At 42.0% G+C, this 19548-nt stretch overlaps 1 protein-coding gene across 1 annotated transcript in view; it reads right to left on the bottom strand.

The window, feature by feature from the left end:
• The window catches only part of LOC139552360 (opioid-binding protein/cell adhesion molecule-like), a 557470-nt gene that overhangs the window by 271749 nt on the left and 266173 nt on the right, over positions 1 to 19548 (bottom strand). The window lies entirely within an intron of this gene.

Genomic DNA, 19548 nt, shown 5'->3' with positions numbered 1-19548 from the left:
AATAAGTATTCAACCCTTTACTCAGTACTTTGTTGAAGCACCTTTGGCAGCGATTACAACCTTGAGTCTTCTTGGGTATGACGCTACAAGCTTGGCACACCTGTATTTGGGGAGTTTCTCCCATTCTTCTCTGCAGATCCTCTCAAGCTCTGTCAGGTTGGATGGGGAGCGTTGCTGCACAGCTATTTTCAGGTCTCTCCAGAGATTTTCGATTGGGTTCAAGTCCGGGCTCTGGCTGGGCCACTCAAGGACATTCAGAGACTTGTCCCTAAGCAACTCCTGCATTGTCTTGGCTGTGTGCTTGCGGTTGTTGTCCTGTTAGAAGGTGAACCTTCACCCCAGTCTGAGATCCTGAGCGCTCTGGAGCAGGTTTTCATCAAGGATCTCTCTGTACATTGCTCCGTTTATCTTTCCCTCCATCCTGTCTAGTCACCCAGTCCCTGCCACTGAAAAACATCCCCACAGCATGATGTTGCCACCACCATGCTTCACCGTAGGGATGGTGCCAGGTTTCCTCCAGATGTGACGCTTAGCATTCAGGCCAAAGAGTTCAATCTTGGTTTCATTAGACCAGAGAATCTTGTTTCTCATGGTCTGAGAGTCTTTAAGTGCCTTTTGGCAAACTCTAAGCGTGCTTTCATGTGTCTTTTACTGAGGAGTGGCTTCCGTCTGGCCACTCTACCAGATAAGTCTGATTGTTGGAGTGCTACAGATGTTTGTCCTTCTGGAAGGTTCTCCCATCTCCACAGAGGAACTCTGGAACTTTGTCAGAGTGACCATCTGGTTCTTGGTCACCTCCCTGACCAAGGCCCTTCTCCCCCAATTGCTCAGTTTGGTCAGGCAGCAAGCTCTAGGAAGAATCTTTGTGGTTCCAAACTTTTAAGAATGATGGAGACCACTGTGTTCTTGTGGACCTTCAATCCTGCAAAAATCTTTTGGTACCCTTCCTCAGATCTGTGCCTCAACACAATCCTGTCTCGGAGCTGTACGGACAATTCCTCCAATCTCATGCCTTGGGTTTTTCTCTGACATACATTGTCAACTGTGGAACCTTATATAGTGTGGTGTGTGCCTTTCCAAATCATGTCCAATCAATTGAATTTACTACAGGTGGACTCCAATCGAGTTAAATAACCCTTTCAAGGATGATAAATGTTAACAGGATGCATCTGAGCTCAATTTCGTGTTTCATAGCAAAGGGTCTGAATACTTATGTCATTAAGGTATTTCTGTTTTTAATTTTCATGAATTTTCCAAAATTTTGAAAATCCTGTTTTCGCTTTGTCATTATGGGTTATTGTGTTTAGATTGATGAGAAAAAAATAATATTTAATCAATTTTAGAATAAGGCTGTAACGTAACAAAATGTGGAAAAAGTCAAAGGGTCTGAATACTTTCCAAATGCACTGTATGAGTTTTTGTCACGAGAGCAAACACTTTCGCATCGGAATCCTGAGTCATTACTCCACGTGCTTAACATACGTCACTTTGTTTTGAGGCTACTTTGCCATCGGCATTGAATAGGGCACCAGGCTGTTTGGCATCAGGAAACTGATTAAAGTCCAGTACCGCTCCATAAAGCTCATTCTCGCTAGATAAAAAATTGGAGGATAAAAATTAAGAGGGGGCTGTCTAGTTCCTACCTAATATTTAATACCTAAAAAGCTTTCCTTCTCCCTCCTTCTCTCCATAACCCGACACCTCAAATTCACTTTCCCCTTAAAAATGCCCTAAAAAACAACATTGTACAAAAGAGAACATGCTTAAGTGATGTATACATCATCCTATAGACAATTAGATGCATCCCCAGTCAGTCAGGTATTCAAGGGTTCGTGTTTTCTGTGGGCATCACAGCGTGGAGTTCAAACCGCAGCAATGCTAAATCCCACAAACATTGAAAATCCCACCCCAGAGGGATCAATTAAAAATCATGATGCATAATCTGTCAGAGCAAAAGGAGAGAAAAAATCTGGATATTCATGAAGAGAAAAGGGAGAGAGATTTAAAAAGTTTGCTGTCGCTCCCTCTTTCAAAAGAGAGACCCCGGGAAAATGGCACCTTAGCAGAATGTTAAGCAGTGGAGAACAAACAAACAGTACTCTGACTGATATAAACACCAGTCGACACTTTCCTCCAAAACGGACCATTGGATTTGCATATTGGCAGCCTTGGGTTGTTTGTACAGCCAGACAGATGTGGATGACATGAGGAAACGAGGAAGACTTTAGACTTAGATCGTTTTCCAAAGGCAGAGTTGGTTGATGTTTTGCCATGACGCATTTATAATATATTATGTATATTTACCACCAATTAGTTTACCTTGACAAATGACCCCTCCAAACTGCTTATTGTTTGTACTGTGAATCAACGGATGGTTTCAAGCTCCTGGTTTGTCTTTGAGAGCCCTTGATTCAGGAATGAGCACCAACTCTATGAGCTACTGCATTTGTTGTATCAGGGGTCTTAAAGGTACAATACAGGCGGAAGTTAGTTGATAATTGTTTACCTTACATTTAGGCTGTATAGTTTGTGTACAATATGTATACATTTCTGTATGGTTTGTGTACAATATGTATACATTTCTGTATGGTTGAGGTACAATATGTATACATTACTTACCTCATTAAACCACAATATCCTTTATTTTAGGATACCAAACCTTTCAAACAAATGGCGTAAAATGCTTATGGGTTTGCTCACAAGCACCCCTAAAGCGAAAAGGTTATGCATTTTTGATTTTCAAAAAATTGTGTAATGCCACTTTAAGAATGTGGCATTATGACTATTTAATGACAGCGGGCAAAGACTTTGAGATAGTTTGCAAGCTCAAGTCAACGTCTTCTAAGTCCAATGTTACAGCATCCATATTAGGAAATTGTCAGTTGTCAGACAAAATTCATGCCATACTTATGCCATACAAGGTACAGTATTGCAAGAAACTATTGTCAGGGACGATTCTAGGATTTATTTAGTAGGGTGGCAAAGGGGGGACCGAAAACCATTCATGGGTGGCAATGGGAAATCAGTAAATTGTATCACAAACCGTGTTGAAAATTTGCCTCAACTACGATCCATTGTATTGAATAACTATTTCAACTGTTAATTGGTATCTGCCCTAATTTATTCAAATAAATCCATTTGAAAATGAACATAAGGAAAATATTCAAGTCAGATGCATCATGTTCAGTGGTAATGAATTTTTTCCCCCGTCCAATACATTTTTTGAAAGCTGATTTAGGCCTAATGCGCTGGTATACAATTTAAAAGCTCTAAAATCCTATTAGAAGAACAGCAAAAACAAGCAAAAAATGACTTGGCCATTATCACCTTGGCTGTGTAGTGCAGCTTTGTATTGCTCGGGTAAAAACCAAAATGTGCACCCAGGGGGGGCCCCAGGACCGAGTTTGAGAAACCCTGCACTACTGCACCTGCTCCCCATCAGTGATTCCACGGGGATTCTCAGTCTAATTCAGTCGACTCTGAAGTGTGCTAACGGATAAAGAGCAGTGATTGTGGTGGTACCAGTTTGAGGGGTGGATGGCGTGGATATGAGCTTGTGTCTATAATGATGAAGGGATGCTGTAGCTTGGTAATGTAGGCTATAGCAGCACGTGGAGGCCAATATGAATAGGAACCAATAAATAATAGGGCCCTCTGCTGTTGGAATGAATATGCAAGCTCATACTATGGAGATATTTGACTGTCATGAAGGTGACCCATTTTAAAACAGTGTACAGCTATAAAAACAGCAGGGAGTGAAATACTGTAGACATCTTGAACGACGGAAGCCACACGCTGAAATAACCTATCACACACACATTCCTCAAAACTGAGCATATAGCTTTCACACCTTTCATAGATAGTTTAACTGAAGACAAATTAAATACCATTGTCCGAAAGGAAAATAGAAAAGGAACCGCAACCACAATTGGGATATATAGAGAGCTGCATTTCAACAGTCTCTCTCAAGCCTTTAAAACCATTCTGACTACTGCAGGTCTGCTATTGCAAACATGTTACTTCGTCGATAATCTTATTCTTATCGACGGTGTACAGAGAGAAAGCAATATGTTCCTTTTCTCCACAGCTTTGCCGTGTGTCGTGAAGCAGCCCGGTGCATCTCAAATCATTGATATTTGGATAATTTTATTCTACCATGTTGTCCCATTGAGATTCAAATTTTAATTTTTCAAGGGACACCTACAAGTATCCACATTTCACTTCCCATTCAGCGACATTAAGGCGAGAGAACAAGGTCAAGACATACGGTCACGGGTCCCAGCACTGACATCTGTGGGAGGGAGCGGTCGGCGGGCACAGTTGGCACTCGCCACGGCCAGCTGTGTGAACCGAAGATCTGCCATGTCACCCCAGAACGCCACCACATGGAGGTGGTGGAATTCCAAAGAGGCTACTAACTGTCACTTCATCACAATATCACGGGCCCAACACACAAGCTGTTCCTGGCCAACACCTGTGCTCTCCCAGTGCTCAAGATGATTCTGAAAGTCTGTAGGCTCCTTTTTCCCCCAACGAAGCTTGAGGAATGAGGACTCACTCGGGCCACTGAGCTCACACATTGTTTTGATACAGAAGTAGCCGTTATGGTGTCAGCAGAGGGTGATCAGAGGTGTGAGAACCAGGGGCCTCATTTATCAATCATGCGTAGGCGCAAATATGTGCGTAAACCATGCATGGGATCACTTCCACGCAAAGTCTGAGATTTATCAATATGAACATTTGCTTGAGAGTAGATATACGCACAGCCATGACCATGCGTAAGGACAGTGACAAGTGGAGGAATAAGGGAACTGCTTGTGAAGCTTACTTAGCCTAGTGAACGGGGGGAAAATACTGAACAAAAATATTCTGAACAATAATATAAACGCAACATTTTCAACCATTTTACTGAGTTACAGTTCATATAAGGAAATCAGTCAAAATAAATTCATTAGGCCCTAATCTATGGATTGCACATGATTGGGAATACAGATATGCATCTGTTGGTCACAGATACCTCTAGAAAAAGGTATGGGAGTGGATCAGAAAACCAGTCAGTATCTGGTGTGACCACCATTTTCCTCATGCAGCAAGACATGTCTCCTTCGAATAGAGTTGATCAGGCTGTTGATTGTGGCCTGTGGAATGTTGTCCCACTCCTCTTCAATGGCTGTGTGAAGTTGCTGGATATTGGACATCGATAAAATGCATTTGTGTTCATTGTCCGTAGCTTATGCCTGCCCATACTATGGGGCACTTTGTTCACAACGCTGATATCAGCAAACCGCTCGCCCACACAACTCCATACACATGGTCTGCGGTTGTGAGTCCGGTTGGACGTCCTGCCAAATTCTCTAAAACGACGTCGATGGTGGCTTATGGTGAGAAATTAACATTAAATTATCTGGCAACAGCTCTGGTGTAACAAAACTTCACATTTTAGAGTGACCTTTTATTGTTCTCAGCACAATGTGCCGCTGTGTAATGATCATGCTGTTTAATCAGCTTCTTGATATACAACTGTCAGATGGATGGATTATCTTGGCAAATGAGAAATGCTCACTAACAGGGATGTAAACTAATTTGTGCACAAGAGAGAAATAAGATTTTTGTGCATATGAAACATTTCTGGGATGTTTACATGTTACGTTAATATTTTTGTTCAGTGTATATTTTTAAAATTTGTGAAATTCTTTATTGTTTTTTCCATTGTGAATTGATGCAACTGTATCTTGACAGGCAATATCATATAATTTGACTACATCAGTGCATTTGTTATGATAATAATCCATATAAAGTACAGTAATTTGTTAAATTAGAGGCACGTGGGAAAGTGAAACCATTTGTGAAATACTATAAAAGACTGAGATAATGGGAAATCGTATGAGAGTGTAAGGAATGACGCTGGAGAATAGAAGCAGGTACGGGGAGTTGACATTTAATTAGGAACGGACATGCAACAGGACAGGAACAGCATCAGACCTGGGAAACACAAAGACAGTTGACAAACAATGCAGCAGCGGGGAACAGAGCTGGGGAACTGACAAATCTAGTGGAGGTAATAAACAGGTGGTTGAGTGAGTCCAGGTGAGTCCAATATCGCTGAAGTGCGTGACAAGGGAAGGCAGGTGTGCGTAAATGATGGTGGCAGGTGTGCGTAATGCAGGGCAGCCTGGCGCCCTCGAGTGCCAGGGGGGAAGAGCAGGAGCAGGCGTGACAGTACCCCCCCCCCCTCTAGGGGCACCACCCGGTGTCCCACCTGGGCGAACCGGCCGAGATATGGGCGCTGGGCAAGCCGGCTGGGGGTAACCTCCCCTCTAACCAGCAGGGGCGTGGGAGCCTGGCGAGCCGGCTGAGGCATAGGAGCCTGACGATCCGGCTGAGGCATGAACGCCTGTCGATCCCGCTGTGGCGTGGAAGCCCGATGATCCGGCGGAGCATGACGTGGGATGGGAACCTGCAGAGCCAACCGAGGCAAGGAAACACCTCGAGCCAGCTTGGATGTGGAAGCCCGACGAGCTGGCTTAGGCAACCCCGGTTCCATCGGCCGTGGAATCCAAGCCCGACGTCACCAACAAAACAAGAACTCATGGGCCGGCTGGGCGAACAAGACCTGACGATCCAGCTGAGGCCCGATGTGGGATGGGCGCCTTCTGAGCCAACCGGGGCAAGGAAACCTCTCGAGCCAGCTAGTACGTGGAAGCCCGACGAGCTGTCTAAGGACCCCCGATTCCATCGGCGGCGACCCAGGACCGACGTCACCACCAACCAAAATGCCAGTTCTCCCCAATGCTTTATGCGATGGCTGCTGCATTCTGTAAGGAATCACGCTGGAGAATAGAAGCAGGTATGGGGAGTAATAAACAGGTGATTGAGTGAGTCCAGGTGAGTCCAATATCGCTGAAGCGCGTGAGGAGGGAAGGCAGGTGTGCGTAAATGATGGTGGCAGGGGTGCGCAAGGCAGCCTGGTGCCCTCGAGCGCCAGGTGGGAAGAGCGGAAGCAGGCGTGACAGAGAGGCTGATCTTGCTCTGTTGGAAGATTTGGCACATGCCAAAGAGAGCGTGTTTTTAGAGACAGGTGGGACTTTTTGCAGAAAGTACAGCTTGGCTCATCAGATATTGTTTCCCAAAACCAATCTTATAGGATTTAAGAGGATTTGTGAGGATTTAAGACCTACTTTAGAAAGACAAACACATGCCATTCCAAGTGCTATCTACCCTCAGGTTTTTGGCAATGGACACTTTTCAGCGGGAGATTGCCGATCGGCATCTCACAGCCTGCGATGAGCCAATGTTTTGGATGCAATCAGCGAAACAAACTGTAACATATCATTTCCATACACCATCGCACTACAGGTTGAAGTCAAGAGGGGTTTCTTTGCCAACAATGTGTTCCCAAATACAAACGGAATAATAGAAGGCACCCACATCACCATAAAAGCACCATCCCAAAATGAGTTCAACTCTGTGAACAGAAAATGCTTCCACTCTTAATGTGCAGGTGATGCTTAAAAGATGCTGCTGAATGTCGTTCATGGCTATACGCCTGTAGGACTGAGCTGCTGAGAATGAATGGCTTATTGGTGAGTGTTGCCTACTTGTTACGAATTCCCTGCCGGTGACTGTTATCAGCACCTCACAACCCTAATGTTAGTAAGGGGCCGGACATCTGCCCATCCTCTTGTCTATACAGGTCACACAGTACAAGCAGTGACAGAGAGAAACATCTCTATCTCTGCCCATCAACAACTGGACTCAATAACATCTTTCTGGACTTGTGGGATGGTGTACGTGCACAAAGTGAGTTGTGTGACATTTGTATATTGATCTTAATAGTTAGTTACTATTGTTGTATGCTGCCTTTTGTGTATAGCTGTATTGTAATACATGCAGGTAGCATATACATCTTCATACAGTCCTTCCCTTGTTAATACCAGGGGTGGTGTCAGTGAGTCACAAACCAGTTAAACGCATAGAGCCGGGTCGCTGTCTTTCACTACTCTTTTAAAAGTATATTTGAAGCTAAAGCAACTAATTGTCTTAACGGTCCTCTCTTTGTAGCTACGTTTTTATTTTCACAACTGACTGAGCTTAATAAAACATTTTGGTTGGACTCAATCTCTGACACTAGCACCTCTATTTCAGACTCTGAAATGTTTTTTTTTTCTTAGCTTTTTTTGGTTGCGACATTGTATTTCATGGTATGGCGTTGTATATTCCCCACAGGCTTTAAAGGGATGATTTTGACCATATGATTAATTATGTGCATTTCAAAATGCATCTAGAGGCTGAGAACAATTAGTATTTAATTTATGGTTATCTTCTAGATGTGTGTATGACGCTGGTAGGATGGTTTGATAAATCACACTTTTTCTATATGTGTACGAACATTCTAAATTCCGTTCGTAAGTAGTATTTTAGAATAGTTTCTACGCAATGTTGATAAACGAGGCCCCAGGACCTCTGCCTTGCTAGCACGTGACCGCCCTCCTGAAGTGTCGTACCAGTTAGTGGGGAAACATCAGGTTGAAGAGGAAGTTTCACACATCTCCATGTGATACATTCACCCCTCAAACCTACTCAACATCGCAACTGTAGATCCGGGTCACCGCACCAGTGTAAAGGATGTCATGCTGCTTGCTTAGCGAGTACTGCTTCCTCCGGATTCAGTTCACACCGAGGCTCGAACCCAGGACCTCTGCCTTGCTAGCACACGTGACCACCCTCCTGAAGCGGCTTTTAAGTTGGCGCCACACATAAGAGCTAGCAAATCACTGGCACAAGTGTGGACACTTCAGGCTGTGGAGTAAGTTTCACACATCCCCATGTGCTACACTATCAACATACAGCAGCAAAACACAGATGTTGATAGTGCTAAAATTTGTATACACATTTAAGCCAAACATACCAACACGGCTGGTCTTGCCTCAAATGTCTAACATTAAATAATGGTGCCATCCAGGGCTCTAAATTAAAAAAAAAAAAATCATTGGTAGCCCTGGTGCACCACATGAAATGTAGAAGCAGCAGAAAATACTTTTTTAAATTGAGATACAGCATTTATTGGGCCTTTATAAATTCTAGCTACTTTTGAAGCACATGTTCTACCCTAGAAACTAATATGTAATACTGTAAAGACATCTGCTTATTATAAAAGCTAAAATGTTGACACGAATACCTGTCATTGAAAGTTATCTGTGTAAAAGCACAAGTTTCCTAATGAGGTGCATTCAATTGGAAATTATACATTGTCTCTTGTTATGGTTTGTGATGACCACATGCAAGAGGTCTGTCATTCATTCCTTGCTGTGATCATTGATTTCCTGAAGAAGCTATCCCTTTTCCTTTCTTTCTGTGCCCCTAAATGTTTGGATATAATGGTAAAGTTAGCTAGCTTACCAACGAGGTTTAGTTTAGTTTATTAGGATTCCCATTAGCTACTGCACATGCAGCAGCTATTCTTCCTGGGGTCCACATACAATGTACAAATACATGATAAAGTACAGAACAGTTAAAGACAAGAACAACATAAGATATTAAAATAAACATTCTAACACCGTTTAAAGACGAATGGAAATGAAAAATGGCAGTCCGCATTGTTCTAATTGCATTTCTTCAACATGGAAACACATTGTTAAACATAGGCATATTGTAAATTGCCATCTGGACATGGGCAACATAGTCAATAAGCAAGATTCAATTCACTAGGCTCTAACAAGACAGTGTATAGCTAAGGCCTAACAAGACAGTGTATAGCCTAATTCTAATCAAATTTTAATAAAAACTAAACAACGACTTGTTTTAAATAGGCTGTCTAAATACAGTTACAGGTACCATAATTACTCCCTGTGGGCGTATAATACATACAAGGCAAGTTAGACTTTTCACAGGAGCTGGATAGAGATACAATATAAAGATAAAGTGGGAATGTCCACTCACCGTTAAAGTGTTGTGGTAATGTTTGGCTTTTGTTGAACTCTGAAAATGGCAGGAAATGTCAAGGTAATATGTGACGGACATTCTGAACTAAACAATGAAAAACAACTGCTGTAAATACACAAAGGTTAGCTGCTGATGGTTATATGATTAAGTGACCTTAGTGGTGAGGAAAGAACTTGTGTTGAATTAATGGTTTATAAAAACCTGTGACATTTCAAGGTAACAGTGCTATTTGAGACCTATTCAAAGTAAAGCAGCGTACATATTTTCTAAGATACAGTAAGTTAAAAACCTCTTCCCGCAAAGTAGAAAAGCATGTTTGAATCACTATGCAGTCATTTCATTTTGTTAGAAAAATATGTTGTTCGGTGCATGAATCCAAAAGTGATTTTCTGACAGTACAAGAAGCATTTGAATGCACTAAACCTACTGCTTTTAAATAATGGAGCACATTCGAAAAAATATATTGTAGTGACATCTACAATGCATTATAGGAATGTGGTGGGTACTTTTCTGGAGATTACATTTTAAGGACGCTAGTTTAGAGTGATGGAGATAACTGTGTGATGTGATATTATGTGTCTTCTTTGCTTCATAATGCACCTTTCGCCTTCTTCCCCATCGATTGCGGCCAAAGGAGGTTGTCATTAAGTCAATTCTTCCCAGAATAGAAATGGTTTGTGTATGAATGCTCCTTGCCCCTACTATCAATGGAAGCAGCACCAATGAAATGAATAAGGGGAAAACAACCAAGATGTAAACACATTCTAAATCATATTAACTAAGTACTGTCTGGGCAAAATCAGCTATTTGTCACTGAAGAAGAGAATATCAAGAAGACTGATATTCCAACTCTGAACTCCATGTGGGAGATGGTGGGTCTCTAACAGAATCTTAATCCCGAGCACCTTTAATTTGATTTCCTTTTATATGGTCACTGGAGCTGAAGCGTCTGGGTGACAGTGTTGCCAAGCCTCTCAACCTATCTATTTGCGGTGGCCTAGAGTGGGTGCCACCCTGTGATCAGATGCTTTTAACAGACATGGAATAAAATTCATGGCTTCTGGCAATGGAGAGATAAGAGAGATACATTTAACCCTGATCAATGTCTCTCTACCTCTCTATCTAGCTGTAAGTCTCTCTTCTGTCATCTGTTAATAATTTGCCTGCACATAACGGGGAATAAGAATTTGCTACTCCACTTTGGATGGTCTTTGTGAGTGAATACTAATATTCAAACTGAAAATATGGAAATATCTTAGTGTGTTAAGAAATGTGTTGGTGTGACTTAGTGCCTCTATTTCTATGGGTGTCATGTCCATTCGTGATCACGCAAGTCAGATGACCTTTGTCATGACAGAGGTATCAGTTTGCATTTTGACTGTACTGATATTGCACAGCTGCTTAACAACCTTCCTATAGCATGGTAGACTACATTTCATAGTGAAACGGTCATGTTCATGTCATGGTGAAGCATCAAATGAAGTGTTATCTAACATGAGGCCATAACAATGAAGTCCACCACCTCCATTAAAGTACCACCAAATAAAAACAAATATATTGAGCTCAGCACACATTGGACATATTCAAATTGAACATGAAACTCAGGTGAACTTCATCACTCCTGCAATGATCAAATGTTGATCTCTGGCGACTGAAGTGTGTGCTCTTGAATCATCTCATATGGTGTTTTTGGAGCAGTGCATTTAACAATGTGGTGATGATCGAGGAAGAACTAGGTTCATTCAGTAGAACTCTTCTGCCACCAAGTGGGGGATGACACACACACGGCACACACACACACACACACATACACACATGCTCACACAGTCACACACTATGCAGACCTGCACACATTGACATTACAGTAAACGGACAAAAAAAATTAACTTATTTTGTGGAATCATTGTACAAATTTAACCTTTTCAACTTTTAATACAACCAGTGTTAAACAACAGCTAAAGGAACCTGGCACAGTGTATCTGGGGTCACCTCGCCTCACGGTGGGTAGAACAATGGAAAACTGAGAGCATATAGCACCTTTTGTCTCGCACTTAAACTTACATGTTCATCTGGTACTGCCGAGGTACAATTCAGCCCCTGACAGCCCTTCTTTTTAATTAGCACGTCCCAGGGGCCCCCTTATCAGTGATGGACTATTCTCTTAATGAGCTGTTATTAAGCAGTTTCTCTCCGGGCTGATAGTCTCCCAGCCACCTATGGCACGGGCTGATTAGAACCAACCTCGTCTAATTCCTATTCCCTTACGCTCCGGTGAACTCGAGCTCCTTCCCGACCATTATTTTACATTTTACTCAGGTTAAAAAACTGCGCCGAGATAGTCACAATAAAAAAAAAAGAGAAAAAAATGTAGTTTGATGAAGTCAAAAGTATAAAGGCTTTTTTGCTCTGTATCAATCCCTCAGCTCATCAGACTCACTCCTGTGGAATAATGATCTAGTGTAATTAAAGGTGGAAATGGAAAAATAATCAAATAAACGTATTTTGGGTCAGAGAAGGTAATCTAAAGGTAGATTATACTTTGAATAACTGTATGTGTAGGACTTTTGTGAATAGGAAAATTATTTAAGGTGCACAGTAGGCCTACGCAGTAGTAGGACACTGAACTGCCCACAAAGAGATATGCCTCTTCTGGTTTACTGTATTCCAAATAAAGTGCTGCCTTTTTAACTGTAGCATCAAAATGGAATATTAAGACACAAGATTGAATCCACAACCCTGACCGAACAGACACAATCTCTGCAATGGTTTCACAGGCATGGTTTGACAGAGAGAGAAAATAAGTGTGATCTATTTTGCAATGACATGGACATCTATCCCAAAAAACATACTGTTCCTCAATCAGATCAAACATGTGTGATGAAAAATAACGAGATCACAAAAAAACAACTAGATTCTTCCCCATTCCATACTAAATTGCCCTGATTGAGCTTGACCATTACAGACTCTTTTAGAGTCCCGAGGATTAGGCCCTGGTCCGGAGAAAGCAGAATGTCCAGAGCTGCCGACTCGTTGAATTAGACATTGTAATCCAAATCAAGGTTAGAGATCGCTGTTATGATCTCCAGAAGCTGGTTTTGGTCATAGGAAACGATGGTGGAGACATGTACATAAAAAGTTAAGATCAGCGTAAAAAATACACAAAATAGCAGAATTGGTCAGGATCCCGTAAAACGGCTGCTATCCACTGCAGCGCCATCTTAATGTTCCATGACACGCTCTAGTAATTGAACGGGCGTAGATGCTAACCATCATTTGGATGTGATCATGCCCAGTGGTTTGGTAGTTGAGCTGATTTATAAACCAGATAATAAGTATGTGTAGAGTCTTGCTCACGCTGACCCTAGTGAACCAGAAGTTTGTCTAAGATAACCAGTCGGATATTCGTGACAGGGGGATGCATGGAGCAAGCTTAATTCAGTTCATCTCAATATATTCAGTTACTGTGGCTACAGTTGCCGTTGCATTACCAATACTTCCACATCTACCACAAATAAGCCCACACTGTACATATGCAGTGTTGCCTGTGCATAGTGCCGCTTTTTTTTAGAATCAATGTCTTTTGTATGTTCTAGTAATCCAGCTTCAGCATGCTGTCTCCAACACCGGTCCTGAAGAGCCACTGGGTGGGCATGTTTTTGTTATAGCCCAGCACAAACAACTGTTTCAAATGTTTCTAAATACTTCTACATTAATGTGGAAGCTGAATTAATCGTGAAAAATGAAGAGTGAGAAAGTTACAGATGCACAAATATCATACCCCCCCAAAATACTAACCTCCCCTGTTACTGTAATTGTGAGGGGTATGATATTTGTGTGTCTGTAACTTTATTACTCTTCATCACGATTCATTCCGGACTATCCGTAAAACACAGTAACATCTACATTAATGTAGAAGTGTTTATAAATATATTCTGTTCTTATTTACAAATAAAGTGACTCAAAAATGACACAATGCATTATTTACTATTCATTTCTATTTGGGCACAAAATAATCTGAAACACAACCAAAACAAACAGCAAATGCATCCAACAAGTTTGTAGTCACAAGCTTGATGTAATCATTGCATGCTAGGGATATGGGACCAAATCCTAAACTTTTGACTACTTTAATACATCTATAAGTGAATTTGTCCCAATACTTTTGATCCCCTAAAATGGGGATTGTACGATGTACAAAAGTGATGTAATTTCTAAACGGTTCACCCGATATGAAAATAGCCTCAAATTAAAGCTGACAGTCTGCACTTTAACCTCATAGTCATTGTACCATTGTACCAAGTGCTGGAGTACAGAGCTAAAACAACAAGAACGGTGCCACTTGTCCCAATACCTTTGGAGCTCACTGTGTGATCCACATACACCACTGATGTTATTCACAATGGATATTTTTTAACATGTAACCAATACAGTGGTTATAATTCTGAACATGCAATGACGATGAGTCCACTACTGAATATGCAAATTGCAGTGAACACATGCATACATCTGAATGGCTGAATACATGAATACTGAACTAAATCTTTGCATATTTCAAGTGAAAGAGAATATGGTTTCTTCATACAACCGAGAGAGAACTGACTGTTCTCATGACAATGACAATTGTCTTTTCTAAACATAGTCTGAAGATGAAGCTGATGAGCCATAAGAAAAGGTGTGCGCGTGCGCAAGTTATCCATCTTTTCTGTATCCTACTTTCTGAATACCTTGGAGAGGCCAAATCTACTAAAAAGCCAAAGCCAAACTCCAATATCTATAGTCCCACTAGGGTTGGCTGGAGAACTAGTCTTCCCCAGAGTGTTTGTGACTTTTCAAATGGTCTAAATGGGTTTACCATGCCATTGAACCGAGTGAATGGCGGTGACGGCCTGATGGCAGTGCCTTTAAAATGCTCTCGTCTCGCAGCTCCTGCGCTCCAGTCACTCCCTGTGCTCAATACAGGGCCTTTTAACCACAACGGATCTGTCAAAACAACCTTATTCGCCGGGCCATTTGGACGCCTTGGCCTCCGCGGGATCCGTCAAGTTGGATTCAGGCAGCACGGCGCTCGATAGCATCAATCGATTGGAATTTACAGTGAACACCTGAAACAGGCCGTCTACGGGATTGCTCTGAGTGTTCAGTGTTGCCTTTCCCTTCTCAGAATTGAACCACATGAAAGGGTACTGCAGCCGCCACAGCCTTGCAAGATTCAGCGAACTTGGATTGCTGCAGTGGTGGGAGTTAATGGCAATTTCGAGCATACTGTATTTGAATGGGAAATTGCTTTTTCCCGCATCAGATGGACAGGCGTGGGGGGCTCTTAACAATAGGGGAATAAGGGGACACTGTATGTGAGGCCTTCCGAGGCGCTCTCTCGCAATGATTGAAAACATGCAGGGGGGTGTGTGTGTTGTGGTGCGAACACGTGAATGTTGCTTCGACTTGACACGACAGGTTCCAGTGAAATATGTTTCGCGAGAGTGAAATGTACACAAACAATACAGTCCATGAAATAGTTTTTGTGTACTCAGTTCACGAGTCATTGATTCAGATAGTTCAAGGCAGACAATGACCCATCTGCCTCCGTTCTCAAGAAATGTGGTTTGCGTCATCTCATTTATTTATTTCTATGCAACAAAAACAACCAATTGAGAACGTGGTGAAGTGACAAAATTCAGTTACCGTACAGGACCCATTCAAATTTCTCAAGTCCCCTCAAATGGCCCCCTTCTTTCCTTCCAAACTGAAGAGATCCCTGATTTGAAACAATTAGGCCTCGTGAAAGCAACGCATTGTCAAACCTCACTTTAAAATATCCAACATATTCGATCACTGATCTCCTGTAATCTATCCAACATAACCTATCCAACATATCCGATCACTGATCTCCTGTAATCTATCCAACATAATCTATCCAACATATCCGATCACTGATCTCCTGTAATCTATCCAACATAACCTATCCAACATATCCGATCACTGATCTCCTGTAATCTATCCAACATAACCTATCCAACATATCCGATCACTGATCTCCTGTAATCTATCCAACATAACCTATCCAACATATCCGATCCCTGATCTCAAGAAGGAAGGAAGCCTTCCAAATTATTCCACAGTAGCTGCTTTAAGTTTATCCTATAAGCACGCTGCCACCGCACCGCCAAAGGCCAGGTCCATATTTACATCTGCTGAGTGACAGGATGATGCATGTGTCATTAGGACACAGGGAGATAGGCAGATATCCCCCATTAAACAGAGCGATTCCACCAGGCTTATAGTGATCAGGGATGATAATGGCAAACATGTGGGGACGAGTCTCTATACGTTCCATTAACCCTCCGCTCAACCTTAAACTCTCTATACCGCATACCAATGCCAGTTGCTAAGCTACCAAAGGTAGGATAGATTCTCAGCTGTGCAAATGGGTTGAATCTATTTTAATTCCTGCACAGTACTCTCTGTTCTTGACAATGAAGTAGCATATAGAGAAAAAAATGCCTCAGCTTGTGAGTTGTGGACGGCAGCAGGGGAAAGGGTTACAGAGGCAGTGTGGAGTTTATGACTTGGTAGAATAGGAAGATTTGTGCTAAACAATTATTCACTTGTCTCTGTGGGAATGGCCTTTAAAATGCTTAAAGTAGTAAATAGTAGTAGTAGTAGTAGTGGGTAAAGGAGAAGCAGCCAAGTATTAGAAATAGTAGCAGCCAAGTGGTAGCGATTTTTGGTATTAGTAGCTGCAGCCTCGTAGTAGTAGTAGTTTTAGTAGTAGTAGTACCAGCAGCAACAGTAGTAGTCGTTTTTTTGTATGATAATGCTATACCAATTAAGCTTAAATAATTTCCTCTGCCATTCTACAATAATTTCCTCTGCCATTCTAAAACCACATGAGCTACGGTAGTCACACATCCGGACAAAATAACTAATCGCTGAAGTAGCTTAATTATTCAGGCTTATGTTCAATTTCCATTCAAGCCATATCTCACTGCATTACAGCAGCCCACAACATGTTGTTGACCCAAAATTGATGTGAAGTCCTTTTCCAACCCACAAAGATCAAAACATTTAACACATTACTGAGTACAAACTATTCTGCAACAAACAGTGATGTGGAAAGGACAGGTCAACACATGGAAATGTTAATGGAATTATCAATATGCTCAACATAATAGTCCATAGTGTAGCAGAGGTGGAAGGTATTTTCCAGGTTCTAACTACTTTCCCCATGGGAGGTCAATAGTATTTTCCAGTAGTAAAGCTATTAACATTTAGATGATAAGGCTAACACAGCTCATTTCTCATCCACATTCTAGGCCGTATACTGGGCCTTACTATTACCTATGCATTTTTAAGGCCCCTTGGGGACAGATTTTCTTCACATTCAATTCAGATTAAAAAGTGATTGTATTGTGTTGAGTTATGTTATGTTATGTTATGCAAACCCTGTTTCAAATGGTATTGGAAATCTTTCAGATGTTTTCAACATTTGGTTGAGCTTGCCTGGAGTGCCAGATGGGTGGGGGACTATTGCGTTAGTTCCATTGTGACAGGCAAGCAAGTCAGTCAAGCGCAGCTCGTTTTTTTTCTCAAGTACTATACCCAGGTTTGATGTTATGTTATTCTCACATTCCGTCCCCTCTTAGTTTAAAAAGAAAATGGTCGGGGACAGAGGCACTCCACAACATGAGTGACATGAAATTCAATGACAGACCCTGTAATGTACTTGGCCTTGTTAGTAGTACAAAGGTTTTACAGCAATGAAAGGAATTAATGAAATAATTTACAAAAGGATGTCTGCAGACATTTCTGCAAAGTACAGAGCTTGCATAAACAAATAAAAATAAACAGTCAATATAATATAACATTTAAATGTTTTCCCCTGCTAGGAAAGTCAGTGAGAGCCAACAGCACCACCCTGGGTCTGCCTGCAGGTGGCGATAGAACCACATTTTCCAGTTGAACCACTGTTGAGAGTATTGTAGATGTGCCAACCAACCATATGCATTAATTATTGTAATGTTCAGAAGCTCCATGTACTATTCTGTGTTGTAGCTGTCATTTGAAATTGCATTGTAGGCTATATTGTTCCCTGAAAACTCAGATTATAGTCTGTTAAAATGTCTATTTGCCAAGTAGGCCCACATATTTCTTGATATTTCAAAATGTAGATTGTCCCCTTTGTATTTCTGTATAAGACCATGGCCACCCACACAGCTCATTCTTAAAAAACAACTAATGACACACTGACTGAATGTAGTTGCGGAACAAAGCATTGTATGAACTGGGAAGAAATGCATCATCCCAATCACTATTTAAAGGGTGGCGAACGTCAAGTCATTTCTAGTTCACGGAGAAGCTCGCTGTAATAGTGTGCGCTAATGCTCCGCTACGCATATTCATTCATCCATAACATAATAAGAGAGGAAGACACAGGGATCACCCTCTCTTTCCCTTTCGTTTGGTTTATCACTCAGCCAGACCTCTACTTCACAGCCTACAGTACAACCCGAGAGGATTAAAAGCCCTGGTATTAGGCATTAATCCAGCTTTAGGAAGAAGCAGCAGTGAAGACCAGGCACAGGTCTTGGATTTACCCCCTCAGAAAGCAAGCAGGAAGGAGTTGAAACTGGAGAGGACACAGAGTAAGGGCTTAGTGTTACCCCTCCAAAGTCACCCAAATGGGCATGTACCCATTGACAGCCTGGAGAGAGAAGTCCTCCATCTCAAATTGCACCCTATTCCCTATAGTGCACTACCTTTGACTGGGGCCCATGGGGCTCTGGTCAAAAGTAGTGCACTATATTAGGAATAAGGTACCATTTGGGATGCAGTCAAGGAAAGAAGAGGAGACCTGGGGAATACATTTTTTTCTCGGAATGCCTGCTTGCTTTTCCTCAGTAAATCACTGAGGCCGAGCTCACTGCCATCCAGGACCTCAAAAAAATTGTCAAAGACTCCAGCCACCCAAGCCACAGACTGTTCTCTCTGCTACCGCACGGCAAGCGGTACCAGTGCACCATGTCTGGAACAAACAGGACCCTGAACAGCTTCTACCCCCAAGCCATACAACTTCTAAACAAGACTGCTTAATAGCTAATCAAATGGCTAGCCGGACTACGTCCATTGACCCTTTTTTGCACTAACTATCTTGCACTGACTCCATGCACACACATTGGACTCTACCCAGACACTCATACATACAGTACTTACACTGACATCCAACACACACACACACACACACACACACACACACACACACACACACACACACACACACACACACACACACACACACACACACACACACACACACACACACGCCAACACACATAGCACTCAAACACGTCTACTGACCAGTGGAGGCTCCTCATAGGAGTGAAATGTGATACAAATACAAATAGTGAAACCGTTAAAAAGGTTATGCTTTTTAGATAAAACTATACTAAATATATTCACGTCACCAAATAATTTATTAAAATAAACTGTTTTGCAATTAAGGTCTACAGTAACTTCAACAGCGCTGTCTGTGGGGCAGCACCATGTTGAAGCCTGAGGACAGCTAGCTTCCGTCCTCCTCTGGCTACATTGACTTCAATACAAAACCTA

This window comes from Salvelinus alpinus, chromosome 1 (genome assembly GCF_045679555.1).
Source record: "Salvelinus alpinus chromosome 1, SLU_Salpinus.1, whole genome shotgun sequence".
NCBI classification, from domain to species: Eukaryota; Metazoa; Chordata; class Actinopteri; order Salmoniformes; family Salmonidae; genus Salvelinus; species Salvelinus alpinus.
Note: the sequence above shows the minus strand (reverse complement) of the source record. Positions and strands in the feature narration are given on the sequence as shown.